This window comes from Schistocerca nitens, chromosome 1 (assembly GCF_023898315.1).
Source record: "Schistocerca nitens isolate TAMUIC-IGC-003100 chromosome 1, iqSchNite1.1, whole genome shotgun sequence".
In the NCBI taxonomy this organism is placed as follows: domain Eukaryota; kingdom Metazoa; phylum Arthropoda; class Insecta; order Orthoptera; family Acrididae; genus Schistocerca; species Schistocerca nitens.
In genome coordinates this window covers 188835947-188862957 of record NC_064614.1, presented here as the reverse complement: position 1 = coordinate 188862957, position 27011 = coordinate 188835947, and positions in this window count along the sequence as shown.

Sequence of the window (27011 nt, the reverse complement as noted above, 5' to 3'; positions counted from 1 at the left end):
TCTCCGGATGTAATTAACATTTTACAATGCAACAAACGGCACTGATTACGTATTTGTTTATATGTTCAGATGTGCTAACAATACTAACGTGGTTCCATTTAAAAAAACGTAGGTTTGTGTTAAAAAACATACTTCCGTGCATTTTTGTATGGTTTGTATTAAACAATTACACTAGCCCCTCTCCTCACGTTCAGTCTGTGGAATCGGTTCGTCAGTATTTGATGTGGTTTACGAAATTAATCCAGCGGTAACGTTAGGTGACTCACCCTGTATATCTTATTGAATCACTGCTCGTAACTTGTTCTTAATCCGTGACAGCACGGTTTTCTCCGACGTCCTAACGCCCTAGTTGAATATACCTATATACTATTTCAGATTATTTAATTCACTTACATTTCACTGAGAAAATAAAAGTAACTAAAGGAAGAATTGCGTGGATATTTTTTACTTCCTGTTCAGATAATTGTAACTTGTCACTGCGACCTGAGTCCCACTAATGAGGACATGGTCATAATGTTTTCTCACATCGCTGTATCGGATCGAGAAAGTACAGCTGACCGGTTTCCATCAATGTGCAGGAATGAACCACTTCATCGTATCGTCATAAAAAACTCACATGCAGACTTAGGCGACGAATTAAAATTTGTAATATGAATTAAAATTTGTACCAAGAGCAAAGTTTGAATCCTAGACTCCTGATCAGTAGGCAGATGCGCTAACCACTGCACCACGCTGTCACATTGGTTTTGCATTACTGCATGGAGTATCCTTGCACGCCTCCTTCCGCAATCCCAATTCCCGTTCACGTCTCACAATCAGCCCACTTGGTATTCCCCCTAAACTCGATACTGGATTAGAAAGGAGGCATGCTTGGGTAGCCCGTTTGGTCGTGCAAAGCTAGTGTGCCAGGGTGGCGTAGTGGTTAGCCCCTATGCCTCGTGAGTAGCAGACCCGGGTTCAAAACCTAGAGTTAATACAAGTTTTTATTTCTCTCTTCACTCTGGATACATACATTATAGATGTTTGAGATGAGAAGGTCTGGAACCAAATAGTTCAATTGATTAAATAACTCATTTTTCAAACTACAGGAAACGGTGCTTATAACGTAAATCCAAGTTTATCACGCATCTGGGAGACGTCATATCATAACTATACCGGAAAGATTTGACGCTGGTGGTGAGGTAGAAATTTACTAATTCCACGTAATAAACGAAAACACTTTTCTGGGCTACAGGCTACCGACAGTTTAAACATTCAGTTGGTTCCGCGAATCTTTGGACCACAGATTACGTAAGTCACGTTTTGGAACGAAATTACTCTTCGGAGTTCCGGTTGCGGATGGTGTATGGGAAATTGCGTTATTATGATTACTGTTGGGAATTTCTGTCTAGTGGATTCAATTTTCAGTTATTCGTATCGAAGTAATTTTGTGAGGACTGTTCTTTACATGAAGTTATAGAAAGTAAGAGCCACTGAACTCATGTCATCTGAACCACTACGCATATTATACTGCCAAGCAAGAGAATGTTTTACAATCGCATAAGGAGATTTAATAACTTCATTAAAAGAAAACCTTTCCATCTTAAGACAGCTTCGTGGCTACGTGCATTTCACATCACATACTGCTTCTTGTATATTACGCTATGTTAGTAGCTTTTATTTTTGTGTCGTCTAATTACAACTGAGTGAAACTCAATTTTTGAGCCATTCGCGTTTCGGCTTTATTCTTTGCAAGGTATCTTCAGTGGCTTGGAATTCGTACATATTTTTGTTTATGCTATTTAGTTTAAATTTTGAGACTATGTATATAAAGGCTATCAACAATTCTGGCTGTTGGCTTTCCTATGATGTAGTAATAATGTAAATTTCTACTTGCAGGTGTTCTTCTTCTTGTAACTGCTATTTGAAATTATGTTTTTCAGGCTTCACAGCACTAGGAACTGAACAATTGCATTGATGGTAGTATGGCTGCTTGGCTCTGCCGACTGTCGATTTTTATTGTCGAAGATCGAATGTTACTGCCAACTATTGAGTGTAATGTTATTATATCTGTGAGCTTTATGTGTGTGTGTGTGTGTGTGTGTGTCAAACTGATCACAAATATCACACAATTACAGTCAATATTTGGCAATAGCATTCGATCTTTGGCAGCAACAATAGACAGGTGGCAACAGAACATAGCGTCAAAACAAGTGTTCAGTTCCTAGTACTGTGAAGTCCGAAAAATTAAATTTCAAACAGCAATTATAAGAAGAAGAACACCACCGAAAATGGATCAAAAATATCACATTTAGAACAACATCCACAGGCCTGTAAGTAGAGCTTCACCTTATTACTACATTATAGAAAATCCAACTGCCAGAGCTATTTATTGTCTGCATACACATCGTCCCAAAATGAGAACTAAAAGATATAAACAAAAATGTGTACATATTCCAGGCCACTGAAGATGCCTTGCAAAGAATAAAGGCGAAACGCATAGTCCACGAAAATTGTGTTTCATTCAGTAATTAGACAGCCCAAAATTAAAATCCTCAACAAACCGCATTATTTCTCGCAACGGAGGACGGAAGGACTACAGGAGTTGAAGATGTTACTGCTTCTTCTATTTTCTATTATATTTTCGTCATCGTTTTTCTAGAAGTCCATCTCACTTTCAGATACCACAAATAAAACGATTTATAATATAACCAACAACGGAAATTATACTGTTTTCGTTCCAGTCGCTGCTTTTTCACCAACTAAAAGTGATGTATTAGTGTCTCATACATTGCGAACAAAAATTTTCCTTTATCATTCTGCCAAATGTTACCTGTAATAACCTTTTGGCGATAGCGCATCAAATGTTACACATAAAAAACTAGATACGATGGTGAAAGACACCAGCTTCTAACTTGTTTAACGTATATTGACATCAACATTACTATTATGTGAAATGTTTATCACTTCAGTCGGAGCTAGTATCTATTGTTTAGTCGCAACAAGATATTATTCATAGTCATACATTCCAACTAAAGGCAGTCACCTGTTACTCACTAAAAAGAGTGTTCATCCATTGTTTCTCATATCCTCTCACTCAGAATATTGATGAAACATAGTATCATGTTAATGCCTAAATGCGTATTTGATTATTCTTAAAGTTTCCTTATGATGTTGCCCAGCTTCGTGGTAGCATTAGATTTTCTGATGGGACTTTCAATACGAATTCTGATGCAAAAGTAACTAAAAAAACCTCTTTAAGCAGTTTATCTAGAAGAACAATGAAACTCTGTGTTGTTATCATGCATCTCCGTGCAGAGTGATAAAGCACAGTTTCGCTCGAAACAGGCACTAGTGAAAGCAAAAGAAAATCAGCTGCGTGAATACTATATTTCATAATGTCAGTGCATGTTAAGGAAATGTTAAAGATCATGACAGATTTGAAGAGGCTCTTTTTGCGATTGAACGCCGAGGAAGTCAAGGTTAGGGCAGGTAGGCTGTGATGACGTACGCGATATGTATGAAGGCCACACGAGAAGCAACAGTGATTAGGATGATGCAAACAAGCGTACGGAATTGGAAATAGCCCACCAAATTACCGACGGAAGCAGAAACAATACCTAAGCTGCTCAATGGAAAAAAGTATTAAAGGGGCATATATAATGTCTCTAATTAACGAAAATTAAATATGTTAATAGAATTTTGTCGGATGACTAATTTCAATGAAGCAAATCTACCTCTGTTTTGTAAGTAGATTCGCAATGCGTTTGGAATATGTTTTATTGGAAATGATACATGGGAAAGATAATGGGTAAGTCGCAGGATGTCGTAAGAAATACACCTTGAATTTTGAATGTCGCGCTGATCTAAGTTACAACATACAGTGTCACAACTAACTGCCCATTTGACACCATATTCTTATCACGTTTCAATAAAGTGCGCTGGTATCTGACTGCTGACGTTAAGAACTGTCAATGAGCACCTTTTCTGACGTTAAGAAGTGTCAGTCAGCTCTTTTGCACTAACTACTTCCGTACGACAATTAGCGCCGTTCTTGAATATTCCACCTACAGTCAAAACTTTCTGCACCGTAGCACTGCGAAGTTTTTCCTACACCACCCGAAGTAACACCTGATAACCTTAGCAACATTTACCCGGTCAGAAAGCCTTACACGATACAAGAAGTCTCCTGTCTTCTAGTTCTTATTTATTCCGGCTACTGGCTCGCTCAGCTTGTAATTGTTCACATTATTTCTTTCTATCTTTTATGAAGTAATTTTACCTACAACTATTTTAACCCCTCAGGAACACTGTTGCACAATACAGACTGTACACTTGGCTTAGTACAGCTCTTATATAACACCTATTGACCTTTGTACTTCATGTAACCAATGTGGTTATTAAGTCTTCAATAATTTAATAACCGATTCAAACTTCCATTTTTTTTTTTGGGGGGGGGGGGGGGGGGAGTAATCTGCATGTATGTCTCGGCACGCCAGCGTATAAAAATTGTACCGAGTAAGGCTCCATGCATTCAGCATCCAAAGTGATCGACTGTCAAACATGAATGGTTTCTACCAGTTCGTTTTAACGTTACGTTACTATTAGCATGTTGCGTTGGTGTCAGGTTCACATTGTAAAAAGTATACAGCTTCTTTTATTTTTCCATTAACAATAGTTTTCTTACACTTTATGTTAAAAATCAGTACACCATTTGTATTGGAATTAAACATATATTTATTAGTTTATTGCATATGTAATAGCTTTGGTAGAGATCCGACCAGGCGCAGTTATTTCGCCTTACAGACCTACAAATGTAGCCCATTGTACATTAACATTGTGCTTTCTTCTTCCCCTATTTAGAACAGAGCAAAATATATATCGAAGTGACACAGCATAGTACGGTTGTTGAGACACAGAGTGTAGTACTTCGTTTACAATTCTTTTCTTGCTGCTGTCTGGTACAAACTTTCCAATTGTATGCTATTTTGCATCTCGCTTCAAATGTGTAACTTCACTGAGTCAGTGACTGTGATAAACGCGTTTTGACTATGCAGAGTGCTTTTAATATCTTTACATATTTTTGTCTATGAAAGAACTAGGCTCACGTGTCTGTTACGTCGTAATTACGACGAGAGATTGTCAGCGTTGTAGTACCTTAACGGTGGATTTGACTGCTGTTTGAGAGCTGCATTTGCAGTTATCGACCTTTGTCAGGTGAGTCATTGGCGAGGAGCAGAATGCGCTCGGGTTGTCGCAAGCTCTTCGCACGGTTTGTCGGTTCCTTCTACTGCAGACGCAGTCGGCAGAGAAACTTAGTATCAAGCGATCACCAGATACCCGAATCATGCGCTGCTTCACAGAAGTAATTTCTGGGAAATGTCCTCGAACAGATTTGAGGCACTGCCTTTCTCTGATAAACAGAGCCAACACGCCATGCCTCTCTTGCGCGAACAACGGATCTCCCTTATCGATGTCATGGCAACCTTAAAATGAGAAAGAAAGTGTTGCCTAGTCCACACAACTTACATGTCAGGAACGTATCATGGTTACCATAGTGGAAACGTCGTCACAAGACGGGTCAGGATCAAACGTCCACTCTATGACATACGCTGGTCGTTTCGACGCAGAGAATACATGGTGTCTGACAAGAATCATCCCACTTTGCAGCGCCTCGCTTGATGGAGGAGTATTTATAGTGCTTGCGGCCATTCTGTTAATGAAGCATACCCATCTGGTACCTAAATATGAGACAATATTGTCTTGAAATAGGTAGTACATAGGCTATATGACGTGAACAGCAAATTGAAACATACAGCTGCAGAAATACAGTTCCTTACAATAAAAGTGAAACAGCCAGATACCACGCTAATGCCTGATGTTTATGTAACTTCGTACGCGTTTAAATCTTCGGTGTATACGTACATGATTAGGTTTGCAACTCTCTGAGACGGGTGGAAGAGCCAGCAGGATGCATTTGTTGTTCGTGTTGTTGTTACCAGGCCTGGTAGAACTATAAAGGGCGCAACCAGCGTCTTGTTGAGTGATTACTATGAAGGACACAGAGATGCTGCGTACCCGTTTGAGACAATGTTATCAGCAGCTGACAGAGTGCCAAAGGAGGCTCATTGTGTGTCTCCATTCAGCCAGCTTGTTGTATTATGCAATATCCAGATAAGTGGGACATTAAGGTGTGCCAGTGGTCCGATATTCGACTGTATGAGAACGTAAGGGCAGGAATACTCGTCAAGGTTCCGACTGACCACTTCTGACACGACAAGTGAGGAACGTCGTATTGTGCACCAAACGCATCGTGGTACCTTCATATCTGCCTCTACCATCCAAACTAAATGTTGTGGCGTAACAAGCTAGTCACGCCACACTGAGGAGGAAGCCGAAAGGCACGCGTACACACACGCCGACTGGCGTCAAGTCTGGAACAGGATACGTATTGAATACTATAAAGAAAATACGTATCTTTGGAATATACTTAACATTTAATCAATCCTTGTGATACATCTCTCTTGACTATACAAATGAGACTCGTAAGATACATGCACTGTGACAATTGGCGCCTTGCTAAGTCGTAGCCATTAACTTAGCTGAAGGCTATTCTAACTGTCTCTCGGCAAATGAGAGCAAAGACTTCGTCAGTATAGTCGCTAGCAACGTCGTCGTACAACTGGGGCGAGTTCTCGTACGTTTCTCGAGACCTGCCGTGTGGTGGCGCTCGGTCTGCGATCACACAGTGGCGACACGCGGGTCCGACATGTACTAATGGACCGCGGCCGATTTAAGCTACCACCTAGCAAGTGTGGTGTCTGGCGGAGACACCACACTAAATAAATAAAATAAAATAAAATTGGCTTCCTTCAATGTTGTCCGTCATTCTGCACCTTTAGTGGGAAACTAGCATCAGACGAACTAGAGAATTACAGTCCCTTTCATAGGCTTTGTTTGGAGTGCTGTCGTGACCGGGAAGCAGATGGTGTCACATAGTGTACAGAAATGAATCGCGATTCTGCACTACCACTTATGACCATCGTCAGCGAGGATGGAAGCAATCTGGGGGAGATCTCCCATTCTGATGTTATTTTGGAGAGGTACAATGGTGTTAGTCCTGGCATGATGGTGCGGGGAGACCTCAGGTAAGACATCATGTCATGGCTGGTAGTCATTGGAGGGACAGTGACAGAGGGAATTCTACACCCCAACGGCACGTAACGGGCATTCTGTATCCTCATGCGACTGTTCTTAGTACACTACTGGCCATTAGAATTGCTACACCAAGAAGAAATGCAGATGATAAACGGGCATTCATTGGACAAATATATTATACTAGAACTGACATGTCATTACATTTTCACGCCATTTGGGTGCATAGATCCTGAGAAATCAGTACCCAGAACAACTACCTCTGGCCGTAATAACGGCCTTGATACGACAGGGCACTGAGTCGAACAGGTACAGCTGCCCATGCAGCTTCAACAGGGTATCACAGTTCATCAAGAGTAGTGACTGGCGTATTGAGACGAGCCAGTTGCTCGGCCACCATTGACCAGACGTTTTCAATTGGTGAGAGATCTGGTGAATGTGCTGGCCAGGGCAGCAGTCGAACATTTTCTGTATCCAGAAAGCCCCTTACAGGACCTGCAACATGCGGTCGTACATTATCCTGCTGAAATGTAGGGTTTCGCAGGGATCGAATGAAGGGTAGAATTACGTGTCGTAATACATCTGTAATGTAGCGTTCACTGTCCTAAGTGCCGTCAATGCGAACAAGAGGTAACCGAGACGTGTAACCAGTGGCACCCCATACCATCACGTCGGATGATACGCCAGTATGGCGATGACGAATACACGCTTCGAATGTGCGTTCACCGCAGTGTCGCCAAACACGGATGTGACCATCATGATGCTGTAAACAGAACCTGGATTGATTCGAAAAAATGACGTTTTGTCATTCGTGCATACTGGTTCGTTGTTGAGTGCACCATCGCAGGCGCTACTGTCTGTGATGCAGCGTCAAGGGTAACCGCAGCCATGGTCTCCGAGCTGATAGTCCATGCTGCTGCAAACGTCGTCGAACTGTTCTTGCAGATGGTTGTTGTCTTGCAAACGTCCCCATCTGTTGACTTAGGGATCGAGACGTGGCTGCCGTTATAGCCTTGCGGATAAGATGCCTGTCATCTCGACTGCTAGTGATACGAGGCCGTTGGAATAAAGCGCGGCGTTCCGTATTGCCCTCCTGAACCCACCGATTCCATATTCTGCTAACAGTCATTGGATCTCGACCAACGCGAGCAGCATACGATAATCCGCAATCGCGATAGGCTACAATCCGACCTTTATCAAAGACGAAAATGTGATGGTACGCATTTCTCCTCCTTACACGACACATCACAACAACGTTCACTAGGCAACGCCGGTCAACTGCTGTTTGTGTATGAGAAATCGGTTAGAAACTTTCCTCATGTCAGCACGTTGTAGGTGTCGCCACCGGCGTCAACCTTATGTGAATACTCTGAAAAGCCAATCATTTGCATATCACAGCATCTTCTTCCTGTCGGTTAAATTTCGCGTCTGTAGCACGTCATCTTCGTGGTGTAGCAATTTTAATGGCCAGTAGTGTGCCATTGTTCAACAGGGCAATATTCTTCCACACATGGGACGTGTCCCTATGAACTGTACGTGATGCTGAGGTACTCCCGTGGGCTGCAACATCCGCCGATTCCTCCCTGATAGAGCATGTGTGGGACCAGCTCGGGCGTCGTCTCCAGCCAAGTGTTAGTGTCTGGGATATCAAGGATCAGTTACAGCAGTAGTGGGCCAACTCCCGTCAGGGGAGAATGCACCCATCCCAACTGGATTAGTGCTTTCATCCAGGCCATCAATGGTGCGACATAATACTGACAGCTGATAAGTGGACCCAGTCTGTCAGTTACTTTGCAAATGTGACACAGTTTTGCTATCATCGAAATAACGTCTGGCACCGTCATAAACCGTGATGTTTCATTTAGTTTCCTTCTCTCCTTCTAGGTCTTAACATTTTTTTGCCAGGCAGTGTAAATACACAACTAATAGTCCTATAAATTTTTAGCACGTAGCACACACCACGAAAAGTTATGTGATGCTGTTCATACAAAACCTTGTTGAGTAAATTTATAGAGCAGGTATTCGACAAAAACTGTGGCACACCTATGGTAGCTGCATCGTGTATCTCATTTAGGAATCACTGCAAAAGTCTAATGAGAAATTAGACCGCTAGCGAAGTATCTGTATAATCATTCTTCCCTTTCTCCACACACGAAAGGAACACTGTAGAGAATCGCTAATATTTACATAATGCACTCCTCCCACCATGTACTGTACAGTAGCTTGCCGAGATGTATCTAAATGGAAGGCAGAATCATAGGTTTATGCGAAAGACAAATCACCATTATGAATATCACGTGCCTCCTGCTGGACATTACAGTGTGGAGAAGTTAGGAATTGAGCCCAGGACAGCGACGAGTTTCGCGATAAGGAACTTGACGTCACCTCCTCTTCTTCCGTTGGCGGTCCAATACCTGCAATGAAACTTTTTCGCACCAACAGGATTCGAAATGTCGAGCTCCTCTCACAATTTTCCGGTTGTGTGGGCCGGTGAAGCGAGGAATTGCTTATAAGTATACGTCATAAGCTGACTTGAAGTCCAGTTCAGCCATATTGGTATAGCTTAAATTAGCAAATACGTGGACTGTAAGGGCCGGTTTTCTCATGCACCATTGTCCACCTCTCTAATGCCATCCATGTCGACGGATCGTTAAGCTTCAAACTTTCGCCAAACCATCCGAATGCTCTCGTTTTCCTCAAGCAAGCCCCTATCCAAATTAGAGAGAATTTAACTGCAGCCCATTGGATGTAAATTACAAATATAAATAAATTTCTAAGCTTTAAAATTCTAAACGCGTTGGAAAACCTTCTCATGAACACGGATGACACCCCTGCATCTGAATCTGAAATATACACGTGATTAGCTCTACGTGTAGGCCATTAACTACATCCAGGTATGTTGTTCCAATGCATTCGCCCACAAATAAGAGATCTACAGATCATGTTCTCCTCCTGCATTCACCATTGAGAGTTTTTGGAAAGGAAATGAATAATAAGATCACTGGAGACGAAGCACTGCATTCTTACTGACACGAATGCGCAAAAACGTTTCGTGCCAAGTATTGGGCTGGTAACGAAAAAAGAGCCAGTGACGTCAAGTTCCTGATCGCGAGACTGCGTCACTGTCCTGCGTTAAATTCTAAACTTGCCTGCATCGTAACATCCCAAGAAGCATGGCTTTAATGATTTAAGAAATCGAGGCTAAGTTGACGCCGAGAAGCGTGGACTCGAATTAAATCTTGACGTCCTCAGAACGTGAGTATACACTTGTATCACAGCAACAGGGTGAAGTGAATGGACTGTGAAAAGAAGAATAAAGCAGGAAATTCTGCGTCAGGCATAAGCAGGGTTTGGAGTTCCCTTTAAAATGGCAATTAAAACCTTATTTTAAGTTTTGAAGTAGCGTCACTTATGTAACAATCCAATATACACTGTCTGATTAAAATCACGTGGACACCTTTAATTGGGCATTGAAATGGCATGTATCCACTCTACACCTTTACAGATTCTTGAACACTGTTGGGGACACTTTCTTTTTGAGGTGTCTGAATGCCTGCGGAACAATGGTTGCCCAGTCTTCTTCCAGAGTCGAAATCAGAGAAGATAGTGATGTCGAGTGAATTCGAAGGTCTACCAGAAGCGTTTCATTGGGTTCTAGTCGGGACTCTGGGCATGCCAGTCCACTTATGTGGATATTAACGTGGGGTATGCCAACCCTACGCCTTTACAACGGATTGCATACTGTTGAGATGTCTGAATGTTTGTGGAGGAATGACGACTCATTCGTCCTCCACTGCTGAAACCAGAGAAGATAGTGATGTTGACCGCTGGGGTCCCAAGCAAAGTCATATTGGGTTCAGGTCGGAACACTGGGCCTGACAGTCCATTTAAGGAATGTTATTGTCCACAAATTGTCTGCCTCACGGTTGCCAGTTTATGACATGTTATATCGCCATGCTGATACAATCACAGTCTCCTAGCTGTTCCTCTATTGTACGGAGTACACAACACTATAAAATGTGTTCATATCCTTCCCCGTGTAGCTTTTCCTTAAGCACAATAACCCCCATTCCGTAACACCGCCTCATCCGTATTTCACTACTGGCACAACACATTGTGGCAGGTGACATTCTATAGGCATTCAATAAACCCAATCGCTGCTTTCGGATTCGCATAGGGTAAATCGTGTTTCATCATTCCAAGTCATTCGTTTACAGTCATTCACTGTACAGTGACGTCGTTGTATATATCAAGTCGTGCCTAGGTTAGCATTGGCTACAAAAATGTGTGGCTTATAAAGAGCTGCTCGACCGTTCTACCACATTCTTTTTAAGTTCTTACGCACAGTCATTGTGCTCGCTGACCTTCTGGTAGCACTTTGGTGATTCCTTCAGCTGACTTCCTCCAATTTTTTACAACTAGCCTCCGCATCGCTCTACGGTTCCAGTTAGACAGTACACTAGGTTTGCCTGGTCTTGGTTCTTGAAGTTCTATGACGCTATAGATAGCGCGATAATGAATAGCTTAGCAGGAAGTTCAGTTGAAGAGGAATGCACACATCTAAAAACTACAATCACAGAAGATGGAAAGACACGCATAGGTACACGGAAAGTAACTGTCAAATAACCATGACTAATACTTCAGCTGATCACTGAAAGAAGGAAGTACAAAAATGTTCAGGAAAGTTGAGAAATACAAAAATAAATGTCCGTTAGGAATGAAATAAATGGAAATGTAGGGAAGTTAAGTCGAAATGGCTGCAGGAAAATGTGAAGAACTCTACAACGAAATTATTGTCGGAAGGACTGACTGAGCATATACAAAAGTCAAAAGGACCTTCGCGGAAAATAAAAGCAACGGTGAAATCACTAAGAGTGCAACTCTAGTGTTAAATGCATAGCAGAGATCTGATATGTGGAAACAGTACGTTGAAAGCCTCTATAAGGGGAGGACTTGTCTGATGATGTGATAGAAAAAGAAACAGGAGTCGACAGTTAAGAGATAGGGGATCCAGTATTGGAATCAGAACTTAAAAGAGCTTCGGAAGACTTAAGATTAAATAAGGCAAAAGGGATGGATAGCATGCTTCACGATTTTCCCTGGACTGTGTATCACGAACAGCAGCGACATACATTGCAGACTGCTTGACGCTAGCTCTAGCATCTGTCTGGCCCTCTGCAGTAGTTACTGGAAGATCAAAAATGTGTGCCTGACAGGGAATCGGGAATTGAATCCTGTCTTTAGAGGATAATGCTTTTACAGATTTAGGAAGAACGACTGACTTCATATTTTATTCAGACAGCTAGCAACTCATATTGCCATCTTATTACAGAAACAGCATTCATACCATAAGCTCCATTAACAGACACTTAATGTTTTTGTTTACTATGTACACTACTGGCCATTAAAACTGCTACACCACGAAGATCACGTGTTACAGACTCGAAATTTAACCGACAGGAAGAAGATGCTATGATACGCAAAAGATTAGCTTTTCAGAGCATTCACACAAGGCTGGCGCCGGTGGCGACACCTACAACGTGCTGACATGAGGTTGTTTCCAACCGATTTCTCATTCAGAAACAACAGTTGACCGGCGTTGCCTGGTGAAACGTGTTGTGATGCCTCGTGTAAGGAGGAGAAATGCGTACCATCACACTTCCGACTTTGATAAAGGTCGGATTGTAGCTTGTCGCGATTGCGGTAAATCGTACCGCGACATTGCTGCTCGCGTTGGTCGAGATCCAATGACTGTTAGCAGAATAAGGAATCGGTGCGTTCAGGAGGGTAATACGGAACGCCGTGCTGGATCCCAACGGCCTCGTATCACAAGCAGTCGAGATGAGAGGCATCTTATCCGCATGGCTGTAACGGATCGTGCAGCCGCGTCTCGATCCCTGAGTCAAGAGATGGGGACGTTTGGAAGACAACAACCTTCTGCACGAACAGTTCGACGACGTTTGCAGCAGCATGGACTATCAGCTCGTAGACCATGGCTGCGGTTACCCTTGACGCTGCATCACAGACAGGAGCGCCTGCGATGGTGCACTCAACGACAAATCTAGGTGCACGAATGGCAAAACGTCATTTTTTCGGATAAATCCAGGTTTTGTTTACAGCATCATGATGGTCACATCCGCGTTTGGCGACACTGCGGTGAACACACATTGGAAGCGTGTATTCGTCATCGCCATACTGGCGTATCACCCGGCGTGATGGTATGGGGTGCCATTGGTTACACGTCTCGGTCACCTCTTGTTCACATTGACGGCACTTAGGACAGTGGACGCTACATTTCAGATGTGTTACGACCCGTGTCTCTACCCTTCATTCGATCCCTGCGAAACCCTACATTTCAGCAGGATAATGCACGACTGCATGTTGCGGGTCCTATACGGGCCTTTCTGGATACAGAAAATGTTCGATTGCTGCCCTGGCCAGCACATTTTCAAGATCTCTCACCAATTGAAAACGTGTGGTAAATGGTGGCCGAGCAACTGGCTCGTCACAGTACGCCAGTCACTACTCTTGATTAACTGTGGTATCGTGTTGAAGCTGCATGGGCAACTGTAACTGTACACGCCATCCAAGCTCTGTTTTACTCAATGCCCAGGCGTATGAAGGCCGTTATTAAGGCCAGAGGAGGTTGTTCTGGGTACTGATTTCTCAGGACCTATGTACCCAAAATGTGTCAAAATGTAATCACATGTCAGTTCTAACATAATATATTTGTCCAATGAATACCCGTTTATCATCTGTATTTCTTCTTGGTGTAGCAGTATCAATGGCCAGTAGTGTACTACATTTTGAGTCTCAACACACTTCCTTAAACAATACAATATGTTATTGTCTCACAGTGCAGATATAATATCGTAGATTGTCTGCTAAATCGTTTTATGAGTGGAGAACTGCAGGTGGCCTATAGCACACGTATTGCTAAATCCCAGCTATTACGAACTCTGACCTTTCTGACAGGAAATCACGAGTCCACTCAGAAGACGATACTCCGCAGTCACTCAGTTTGCCTAAAAGCTGCTTGTCAGAAGGCGTCAGATGCATACTGTAAATCTAGAAATATGAAATGAACTTGTCATATCCTCTCGGTAGCATTCAGTACTTGTGTCAATAAAGCGACAATTGTACTTCACAAGAACGATAACAGGGTGATTTCATGTTATTTAATAACTAGATCTTAAACGCAAAAGTAATTTAGGCAAAATATTTGAAGGTTTCCATGTACTTGATTCAGGAATTCGTCACCTTCATGGTAGTTGCGTGGAAGCTTTAAGAAGCAACATCTGATTTTGTGATACCTCTCCAGCGACAACTCCTGATGTGCTGCGCAGCACCTATCTGAAGTATTTCACAGAACAGCAAAATCCCATTCACTGTAAGTCCTCTAGAAGCAGTGTTCTCCCCTGCGGCGAGGGACTACTTCCGCTGCCGTAACATCAGCTAATCACCAAACGCCGTCTCTTAATGCAGTAGCTTTCCCTTTCATTTACCTATCCGCATTGCTTTCACCCTCTGTCTAACGTTACGTCTTTTCTAAACAATCTTCGAGTACCTGCGGGTTTTCCCAAGAGATATTCTCTTTCAAGCTTGAGAAGGATAATCACTTCTACATTCTGTTTTGCTAAATCAATTAACACGTCCACAATTTAATACTGAAATATTCATGAATTAATGGCGTAAATGCTGTATTTTCAAATGAGTTGTGACTGAACGTTCACAAAAAGGCTTCCACAGTAGCAGGTTTTTCTAAGAAAGCTAATTTCCGGAAGTACATTGCATGTTTTATACCTGTTTGTCTACATCTGTTTTCCTAACATTCATATTATTTCATCATTCAGAACTGAAAAAATAACGATTTTCTCACTTTGATAAAATTTCAAAATCCTTTCTGCACTATGCGTGCCATTTGCCATGATCAAACATGATGGGAAGCCGTGATGATGCCTTTTGCGTAGGCGCTATGCCTCTGTTACTTTAGCACTGACTTATATGCTGGAACTATTCTGTGGCTGTCAGGCTGTGGCCGAACTGTGTTAAGCTCTTCCTTGCAGACATGTCTTATATATTTTTGCTAAATCATTGACACTGCCAGATACCGTACCTTCAAATTAGGTACTCGAAAGGAATATTTTCTTAAAGTTTACACATAGGTCCAGAAAACACTCTCCATGTAGGAAAAAAACCACACGTTCATAGTCAGCTATCAGTATTTTGCTTGATTATTGATATGTACAGCATTTAACAACCACGTTCTGAACATATATGGTGAATTAAATGAAAACTTAGTTTCTACAAGAAATCAGTGGAAAATGGCTTTCCTAGACTGATGTCTGAAATATTCCTCAGTGATCAGAATGAGATTTTCACTCTGCAGCGGAGTGTGCGCTGATATGAAACTTCCTGGTAGATTAAAACTGTGTGCCCGACCGAGACTCGAACTCGGGACCTTCGCCTTTCGCGGGCAAGTGCTCTACCAACTGAGCTACCGAAGCACGACTCACGCCCGGTCCTCACAGCTTTACTTCTGCCAGTATCTCGTCTCCTACCTTCCAAACTTTACAGAAGCTCTCTTGCGAACCATGCAGAACTAGCACTCCTTTCTTTCAGGAGTGCTAGTTCTGCATGGTTCGCAGGAGAGCTTCTGTAAAGTTTGGAAGGTAGGAGACGAGATACTGGCAGAAGTAAAGCTGTGAGGACCGGGCGTGAGTCGTGCTTCGGTAGCTCAGTTGGTAGAGCACTTGCCCGCGAAAGGCAAAGGTCCCGAGTTCGAGTCTCGGTCGGGCACACAGTTTTAATCTCCCAGGAAGTTTCATTCCTCAGTGGTACTGACAACGGGAAGATCGAGTCAAAAACTAAATAACTGAAGACTAAGGACTATCATGGATATGATGAATTATCTAGCAGAACACTGAAGTACTGTGCTGCACATTTTAGCCCTGTATTTAGCCATATTTGTAATTTTTCCTTCAGGATTGGTCAGTTTTCTGAACGATTAAAGTACTCAGTAATAAAGTCACTTTATGAAAACGGAGAAAGGGGTAATGTAGATAATATTAGACCTACTTTTATGTCATCAGTGCTTGCTAAAGTTACTGAAAAAGCCTTTTGTGTAAAGATGATAGATCATTTCATTTCACACAGTTTGCTCTCATATGTACAGTTTGGATTTAGAATTGGTTTATCAACTGAAAATGCCATATTCTCTTTTCTCTGCGAGGTGATGGGTGGATTAAACATCTTCTTTTATTTAACTCAGGCGTCTAATTGTGTTGGTCTCAAAATATTGCTCCAGAAGTTGGACCATTATGGAATACGGCTGATTCTAAAATATTTATGTTTGCTGATGACACTACCTGGGTAGCAAAGGATATTGTGTGCAACGTTGGCACTCTTTCAAATAGTATATTTCAAGACATACGTTCAGGGCTTGTCTAAAATAAACTAATGCTAAATCAATGTAAGATTCAGTTTTTACAATTTCTAGCACACAATTCAACAAAACGTGATGTTCTAATTGCCCGCGAAGGGCATATGATTAGTGAGACTGAACACTTTAGATTTCTAAGCGTTCAGACAGACAGCAAACTGTCATGGAAAGCCCATGTTCAGGGTCTTGTTCAAAGAATTAATGCTGCCATTTTTACTTTTAGAATAGTAACTGAAGTAAGTGATAGCTCGACACGAAAAATAGTCTACTTTGCTTATTTTCATTTGCTTATGACGTATGGTATTACATATTTTGCGTAAACCCTTCCCACTTTCAAACGGTGTTTTTGCCGTAGAAACGAGCGGTTCAAGTGATAAGTGGTGTAACTTCGCGAACCTCTTGTCGACACCTGTTTATTAGTATGGGTATTCTGACACCTGCAACAATAGTTAAAATATCTTAGCAATAATCCATCGCGTTCAAATCTTAACTGAGGAGTCTCTTCATGAGTCACTCCTTCTATTCTGCCAAGGAGTTCCCTGAAAAATTAAGCTCATTCCTGTGCTACTTGGCTCTGAGCACTATGGGACTTAACTTCTGAGGTCATCAGTCCCCTAGAACTTAGAACTACTTAAACCTAACTAACCTAAGGACATCACACACATCCATTCCCGAGGCAGGATTCGAACCTGCGACCGTAGCGGTCGCGCGGGTCCAGACTGACGCGCCTAGAACCGCTAGGCCACAGTGGCCGGCCCTGTGCTAATTGTTGATTCTGTTTATAAAAACTTCTAGCTTGTTGTCTTTTTAGCACTCATAAACATTTCATTTTGTCTATTATCACTTTTCTGTAGTGATTTCATTTACCGACGTGTTCCATTACCATTGAGATTTGCCCCTCAATTTGGTCCTACGGAACTAGGCGAGTAGAATAAAAATTATTTTTATGTAATAATGACTACACCAGCTTTTTATTGAATAGCGATATGTACATACACAGATGATGGTAGTACCACGTACACAATGTACACATTAGTGGAGCTGTCATTTGAATTCAGGTGATTCGTGTCAAAAGGTTTCCGATATGATTATGGCTGCACGACAAAAATTAACCAACTTTGAACGCGGGATGGTAGTAGGAGCTGGACACATGGAACGTTCCATTTCGGGAACTTTAGGGAATTTAATATTCTGAGATTCACAGTGTCAAGAGTATGTCGAGAATACCAAATTTCAGTCATTGCCTCTCACTACGGACAACGCAGTGGCCGACGGCGTTCACTTAACAACCGACAACAGCAGCGTTTCTGTACGATTGTCAGTGTTAACAGACAAGAAACAATGCCTGAAAAAACCTCAGTACGACAGTGCGGATACACTTTCGCCGTTATGGAGAGCTATCGATGCAACGTGGCTCAATCTTTCCGCAGGGGACCTCCTACTTGACTTCATGCCACGTCGAGGACTGCACTACGCTGCTAGGAGATACCCCATGACTTGTCACCACAGTTTCTATGGCTACAGCCGACACATTCACCGCGAAAGAATCAGCAACTACACTCCTGGAAATGGAAAAAAACACACATTGACACCGGTGTGTCAGACCCACCATACTTGCTCCGGACACTGCGAGAGGGCTGTACAAGCAATGATCGCACGCACGGCACAGCGGACACACCAGGAACCGCGGTGTTGGCCGTCGAATGGCGCTAGCTGCGCAGCATTTGTGCACCGCCGCCGTCAGTGTCAGCCAGTTTGCCGTGGCATACGGAGCTCCATCGCAGTCTTTAACACTGGTAGCATGCCGCGACAGCGTGGACGTGAACCGTATGTGCAGTTGACGGACTTTGAGCGAGGGCGTATAGTGGGCATGCGGGAGGCCGGGTGGACGTACCGCCGAATTGCTCAACACGTGGGGCGTGAGGTCTCCACAGTACATCGATGTTGTCGCCAGTGGTCGGCGGAAGGTGCACGTGCCCGTCGACCTGGGATCGGACCGCAGCGACGCACGGATGCACGCCAAGACCGTAGGATCCTACGCAGTGCCGTAGGGGACCGCACCGCCACTTCCCAGCAAATTAGGGACACTGTTGCTCCTGGGGTATCGGCGAGGACCATTCGCAACCGTCTCCATGAAGCTGGGCTACGGTCCCGCACACCGTTAGGCCGTCTTCCGCTCACGCCCCAACATCGTGCAGCCCGCCTCCAGTGGTGTCGCGACAGGATGAATGGAGGGACGAATGGAGACGTGTCGTCTTCAGCGATGAGAGTCGCTTCTGCCTTGGTGCCAATGATGGTCGTATGCGTGTTTGGCGCCGTGCAGGTGAGCGCCACAATCAGGACTGCATACGACCGAGGCACACAGGGCCAACACCCGGCATCATGGTGTGGGGAGCGATCTCCTACACTGGCCGTACACCACTGGTGATCATCGAGGGGACACTGAATAGTGCACGGTACATCCAAACCGTCATCGAACCCATCGTTCTACCATTCCTAGACCGGCAAGGGAACTTGCTGTTCCAACAGGACAACGCACGTCCGCATGTATCCCGTGCCACCCAACGTGCTCTAGAAGGTGTAAGTCAACTACCCTGGCCAGCAAGATCTCCGGATCTGTCCCCCATTGAGCATGTTTGGGACTGGATGAAGCGTCGTCTCACGCGGTCTGCACGTCCAGCACGAACGCTGGTCCAACTGAGGCGCCAGGTGGAAATGGCATGGCAAGCCGTTCCACAAGACTACATCCAGCATCTCTACGATCGTTTCCATGGGAGAATAGCAGCCTGCATTGCTGCGAAAGGTGGATATACACTGTACTAGTGCCGACATTGTGCATGCTCTGTTGCCTGTGTCTATGTGCCTGTGGTTCTGTCAGTGTGATCATGTGATGTATCTGACCCCAGGAATGTGTCAATAAAGTTTCCCCTTCCTGGGACAATGAATTCACGGTGTTCTTATATCAATTTCCAGGAGTGTATATCGATACTTAGAACAATTATTATTTATTATTCAGTCACAAATTTTTAACGAGAAGAAAAGTTTCGATCTCTTTGCATTATCTTCAGATCTAAGTAGTTAGCTGGAGATAAAAAGAGAATTGACTTAAAGCTTCCTATGGAGTGAAACAAAATAATACCGACCACCCGGGATGGGATTGCAGAGGTCATCTTGAGGAAAAATTTGAGGATAAGAACGCACCAATGCAACCATCAACCAACAGCCTAATGGTAGTCTAAATTATAGAGTCCAAAGCCTGCTGAGAAGGAACCTTTGGCAATAAACGTGTACCCTGACTGACTGTTCCATTACCATCGTCGAATATCCTACCAGTGGGCGTGACAGCCATCAGTACATGAGGCGGCATCGAACGCGTAGCCGCATGTCGTAACACTGTACAGTCCGTTAAGCGCAACGTCACCGAAATAACTCACATTAGCCTACGAAGGAATGACATAAACGCAAGCGTCTGTCCCTATACATTCGACGCTCTGTAGCGTAATTACTCTACCTGACGTAGAAAGTGATCCACCCAGAAGATATGGTCGGCTGTCAATGTAACTTCGTACACCTACACAAGGTCGGCGGGTATTAGTGTTGCAGTTCTCTTTGACAGGCAGAAAGCCAAAAGACTGCATTAGTGTAGTACGTGTTTAGCGTTGTTAACAATAATGGTAGGTCATATAAGGGGCGTGAGCAACGTCTCGTGTTGAGTGTTCGCTGTGAAGAACACAGAGATGACACGAACGTGTGTAAAGCACCTGCCATAGGCCGAAGCGGCTCTCCTTTTGGCCACCTGCTCGAATCGTTCAATATTCACGTTGTAAGACGTATGCTTTGCCGGCGATGGGCGAGGCATGACGGAATCTCTGACCAGAGAGTAGTTTATCGTTAGTTGTTGCTTGTCGCGAGTCTGTGCTTGACTGCGCGAGTCGACAGTAGTAGTCGGTCGGCTTTAGTAGCGAGTCAGTAGTAGTCAGGTGTAGTCAGCGTGAGTCGGCGGGAGTCGGCATGTGTCGACTGTGTGCTCTGCTCGCGACTCTGGTCATGACTCTGGAGGATGAGTATTGTTGTAGAAGGTAAAGAAGCAGCTTTTCGCATATTTAATAATTCATGTTAATTGTAATTTAATTTGTTCAGAAAAAAATGCCCCAATAATAATTTTTATAATATAAAGTAACTTTTTTAAAGAAAACCATTCATTTCAATTTAAAGAATTTTTCCAATGCATTATCATTGCATCCAAGAATAAAAAAAAATATACGCCAGCATTGCACGAAGCTGTGTCGAAAAATGACTAATTAAGAGCAGATGCAATTGCAGTTTTATTGAGGTAAGAATTTTTGCTTTTTTATTCAGAATACAGGGCCGAAGGTCAGCGCTGCTGTCCTCATAAAATTTATCAGGTTACAAAACTTTTTTTTATTATTTTGGTGTTTAGGAATTTTTTTGTTTCGAACTTGACATTAAATGAGAATAGAATTTTGTGGTAACATTAAATGTGAATGCATTTATGGATACAGACAATAAATGGGAGCCAATTTTGTTCAGAGGTCGTAATATTAGAAAAATTCATTTAATTATTATTTTTTGTGGCGAGGTTACGCTTGGCTCCATTTCCATTTAAATAATTTTGTGGCTCCATTTCCATTATCATTTTCATTTTTTTTTTTTGTGGGGAGATTACACTTGGCGACATCCAGCCAGGATCGTATTTTTTTTGTGAATCTTCTGATAAGTAGTCATATATATGCTCTTATTTACTTAAACGTAGTTTGCATCTGGCGCAACGCATTTACTAATTTGTCACTCTTTCTTTCACAGATTATCGGCAATTTGTTGCTCTTTCTTGTAATTGTGTTTGTTGCTTTTTGCATTGTCTTTGTTTCATTTGTGAATAATTTTGTTTTGTGTAAAAATGCCGCGAAAAACTGTAAACAGTACATCGCGATGTACAATGAATGAAATAGCCGATTCGAATAATTTGACCGATAGTACTTGCGACACGCAGTGTAATAATGACAGTTCCCCATTTACAGACAATCAGTGCGTACTGATTACCGGTAATGATTTTATTGCTAATGATGAGCAAACAAATTCAATTGTGTCGTCTGTTAATTTAACGACAATTGATGACGCGGCACGTTCTGTTACAATGAACGCTGCCCAGCTTGACACACCCGGTTTGCAAAATTTATGTAATGAACAGACAAATTTTTCTAACGAAAATGAACAGTGTACTCAAGATACGACAGATTTATTTGATTCCGAGGTAGTGACTAACAGTGCACATCCGATTGGAAAACCTTTTCGAGAATCACAGAATGACCAAATGGTTACACAAAACGTGACAATTGCAGGTATGCCATCAAATAGAACAGTGAATAGAGCCGATAATTTAGCTGGAATCAAGTTATGGCAATATTACGACAAATGAATGAAAAAATAGACAGCAATTCCAAACAGTCGGATGATAGACAAGAGAACAACATCACCAACTTAATGAAAATCTCAAACAACAAATTATTGAAAATTCCATACAACAGAATGAAAGGCAAGACAGTAATTTCAAACAACTTAGTGAACAGAACAAACAGCTTAATGAAAATTTCAAACAACTTAATAAAAAAACATGACACCCTTAATGAAAAATTAGACAACAATTCCAGACAGCTTAGCGAACAGATTACAGCTGCTGCCGCGCAGTGTCATGATACTAAAGAACAGTTACGTGAGGAAATTGAGGCTTGTGCTAGGAGGAGTAGTGAAGAAATTAGATCTGTTGCTCAAGAATTAAGGGATATGCAAACAGCTACAACAGAATCACTTAGAGACGAAATTAGTGGAGTCGCCAAACAATGCTCTGAAAACACAACACAGTTACGCGAGGAGTTTAAATTAATGACAGCAGAACTTCTGCGCTCGCTGGATGCAAAAGTAGACGCGAAATTCGACCAACAGAACAGTCAAATTGACGAAGCTTTAATCACCACCTACAAAACAGTGAAACGCGTTACCGTAAATTCATACAGGAACAAAATAAAGTAAAACGACAAGTTATGGAAACAATTACGGCACAAAGGCAGGAAGATAAACGTAAATTGTTTACGAAGGCAAAAACATACGTAGACAACAATATTGCTATAGTATCAGACGAAATTAACACTATCAAACAGTTGAAAACCGAATTGCGTGATGAAATTTCGGATCTTAAATCAAAAACAGACACACACACAGTAGACTTTCAGACAGTGACCGACAGACTCGAACAATCAGAACTAACACAGGATTCCGATGTCATCACAGCTGACGTTAAAAAATTGAACGAAACCACACGTAAAATACAAAAACAAATTAATGCTTCTGACACTAAAAACGATGATCAGGTAAAAATACTGACTGAAAAATATGATGAATTGGCCAGTCGTATTGTCGTTATTGAAAGTAATAATGACAGCAAATCAGACGATACTTCACCGATTTCGTTTAATCAAACACCTTCATTTCAAAATCTACAGCAGACAATCAGTGAGATAGATTCGTCTAATAATACATTACGTAGAAAATTGTCAACTTTACAGCAAGAAGTAACAGAGATGAAAAATGTTTCAGCGTTTAACACATCACAGCAGACGCCACTTTGCGAACATTTTTCAGAATCACACAGCCAGTATAATTTAGGTAATTTACAGAGAGTACGTGAGTTAGATTCCGAACAGTCACAGACAAATAGATTCTCATACAATCGTGAACCTGTTCAGACATACAGAGACTATAATTCTATCAGTAAGAAAATCTAAGGTATTTAAAAATGACAGAGCACAGGTACACGCTTTGAACTGTATACGACAATTTATTTTTGTACTTTCACTAGCTTGGCCTGTAATGCAGAAACTAGCATTGGACTGGATACAGCAATTTGCTTCAGAAATTTCACCGGCATTCCCTGTAACGCAAAAGCTAAAGTTTATTTGCAGCGCGTAATAAACCTCAGGGGATTCATTACGCTTTAATGAGTATGTGCCGTAGCGTGCACAGGGCCCTGAGCCGTAGTAGTGCTGTTTCATCTTTAGTTTTCTGCACTGCTGCCTTCTCTTCTACTATCCTTTATATCTATCAAAACAGCTCTTCAACTATTGCTCTATCTAGTATTATGAATGAGTAAAGAAAACCCGATAAGACAAGTTTTACCGAAAGTGACAGTTATCATTAGACGGTCCAGAAATGGCAACCACGATAATTTTAATAACAGACAAAATTTTAATCATCAGTATGTGTAAAATTATTAGCAACAGGAACCATATTTTGGTAACAATAGAGGTTTTTCCCAACAACAGCAACAAAACCAACCGGTTAGCATACCTAACCAACAATGCAGTCTACAAGGTCAACCAAGCTTTAATGTTTCGCCGCGTACACGTATAGCATCAGCTCCAACAAATAGTAACACACAGCAACAAGGGAATCAGTACGTACAGAAAACACACTATTTCAATTCCTACCGCAATGCGCCGTATAGAAATGACTATCACGACAGACGTAAAAATAATGAGCACAATTTTCAGCGTACATTTAATAACAGTCGATCTTATCAACAGCAAGAACATCAGCAACAACATATTATCATGAATGAACCAGGCAGTAGGTATCATCCAGAACGTAAGACGTCAGGAAGAAATAACAGAACAGTACAAATAGTGGAAATGCCACAGCATCCTCCCGAAAATAATGACACGTCATATGGAATTTGACTAGATACAGTACAGGGTGCATATTCCAGTAACGCAAGCAATAATTTTGACACGCAGAATCTTGTTCACGAGAATGTTATTTGAAACATGCCTTGTTGAATGCACCACTTTTATCGCACCCAGATCTTACCAGAAATTTTTCCATTGCCACCGACAGTTCTAACACCGCTTTAGGCGTACATATTTTTCAGGAAATTGAAGAAGATGGTTGTACAGTAATTAAAAGCATCGCTTTTGCAAGTTGCATTCTGTCACCTGCTGAACGAAATTATTCTGTTACAGAACTTGAAACATAATGTGTTGTTTGGGCATTTACGAGATTTCGGCATTTTCTTTATGGAAGACATACCACCGTTTACACAGATCATAGAGCGATACAATTTTTACTTTCGGCTAAATTTACACACGACAGATTAAGTAGATGGAAACTTTATTTGCAGGAATTTAATATTACAATTGTTTACATTCCCGGCACACAAAATTGTAGCAGACGCACTATCCCGTTCTCTTAACAACAATCAGCAAGACAACGCAACCAACTTCTGCAAAGCAAATTTCAGCGTCATGTACATTCAACAAGTTACATTTGAAAATTTCATTTCGTCGTCATTACAAGACATAGCACAAGAGCAGAGTAAAGACAACTTGTGGAAAGAAATTAAACACCTTTGGAAAGATAGGAATATTGTTACCATTAGAAACCATTACACTGTACGCAATAACATTCTGTTTCGCCGCTCTCACCCTGACAGCAACAATTGGTTATTATGCATTCCTGACGAACTTGTTAACAAATTAATCTGGTATACTCATTTAAGTTACGCACACTACAAAGCCAGAAAATGTTTTCTTATTCTGAGACAGAACTGTTATTTTACCAACATGGAGAAACGTATTCGACGAGTTTTAGCGTCATGTAAAATCTGCCAGAAAGCTAAATCAGACACGACATCACATGTTCCTCCATTACATCCCATTGTACCTGTTAAATTGAGACATATGGCCGCTGTAGACATTTTTGGTCCGATTCCCAGAACTAATAGAGGTTTTTGATACATCTTTGTCGCTGTTGAACTCACTTCAAAATTTATCTTCACTCCGTTACGCAAAGCTACTACTACAACTGTTTCGAAAGCATTTGTAAAACATTTTCTATTTCATGTAGGGCATGTGTTGAAAGTAATTTCCGACAATGGACCACAGTTTCGATCTGCTATATGGACACGTATGTTACGAGCTAGAAACATTTCTCCGAAATATATATCCAGGTACCATGCTTCTTCGAACTCTTGTGAACGGTTAATGAAAGAAATTGGTAAACTGTGTAGATTATACTGCCATAAAAAACATATTGATTGGGACACACACATAATCTCATTCCAAGATGTAATTAATTCCATACCAAATGACTCTACTATGCTGTCTCCGTCTGTTATACTGAAAAATGTTGAACCACCTAACAAAATTAAAGAATTAGTAACCTTTCCTACATCTCGTCGACTACGACACCATGAAATAATTGACATTGCGCTGAAGAACATCAAACGTGCCGCAGAGCGCCGGAGAAGACAGCAAAAACAGGTTTGTACACGCCGTGACTTTCACATTGGACAGAAGATATTAGTACGTACACACTATTTATCCAATAGAGGAAAAGGTAGGTGTAGTAAATTTGAACTTCTATACGCAGGTCCATATCGAATTCGCAGCATTCCTCACCCCAATGTAGTACACGTCGAAACTTTGAGAACCAGAAAAACCAAAGGGAACCACCACATATCCAACATCAAACCTTTTATTGAATGAACATGCTTTATGATTTATCACACTCTAATGCCATTTCCTAATTTTTTATGACCGCTTATGCAATTATATCCACATGAACACTTACTGATGATTGTCGTATTTTTTCTTGGAAAGTGCCCGGCAAGGTAAGGTTAGCAGGTCGCTTTTCTTGTCGTTACACATCAGACCGTGCATATTTTCCATTTTTTATGTATGTATGATTGTTTTCCTGTTTTGTTTGTATGCAATATGAAATAGTTAAGATATAAGAAACACCAGTTGACTTTAACATTTTTGCCTTATGATATCTCAACATCGTGACCATTTTACATATTTTTTTTTTTTTTTTGCTGCTACATTGTTATACAGTGTGTACATTTTTGCTTCTGAACACTGTCGATGTTTTTGACATATTACGTTTTCTGTCATGCTATGCTGTATGCTCAATTATGTTAGTGTAAACCAGTTTTAATTTAATGGGTATATGAATTAAATGCAAGACATTAATCTTTGTTCATCATTTTCAGAAAGAAATAACGTGTAAAAGAAATAAATTAAACAGAAATGGGAATTTCACCTTCGGAATGAACGAAAGAGGATGCAATACCTCGTGACGAAGAGTAAATGAATCAGAATTAACAAGCATTAACAAGAATATACTATACACATCGTATGATAGCAGTCTTAACTAATTTTTTCTTTCAGAATACGAGGTGATTGATGCAGGCTGTCAGACAGAACTACACATCTTTGTTTTAGTAATGAAATATGCTAGAAATAATGAAGTGACTTTTTTGCAGATGATAATGAATGGTGATGAATAATGATGAAAAATATGCTACTATGGATAATGAAGTTTTTCTTTACAGGTGATGATAATAATGGAGTTATGATAATAT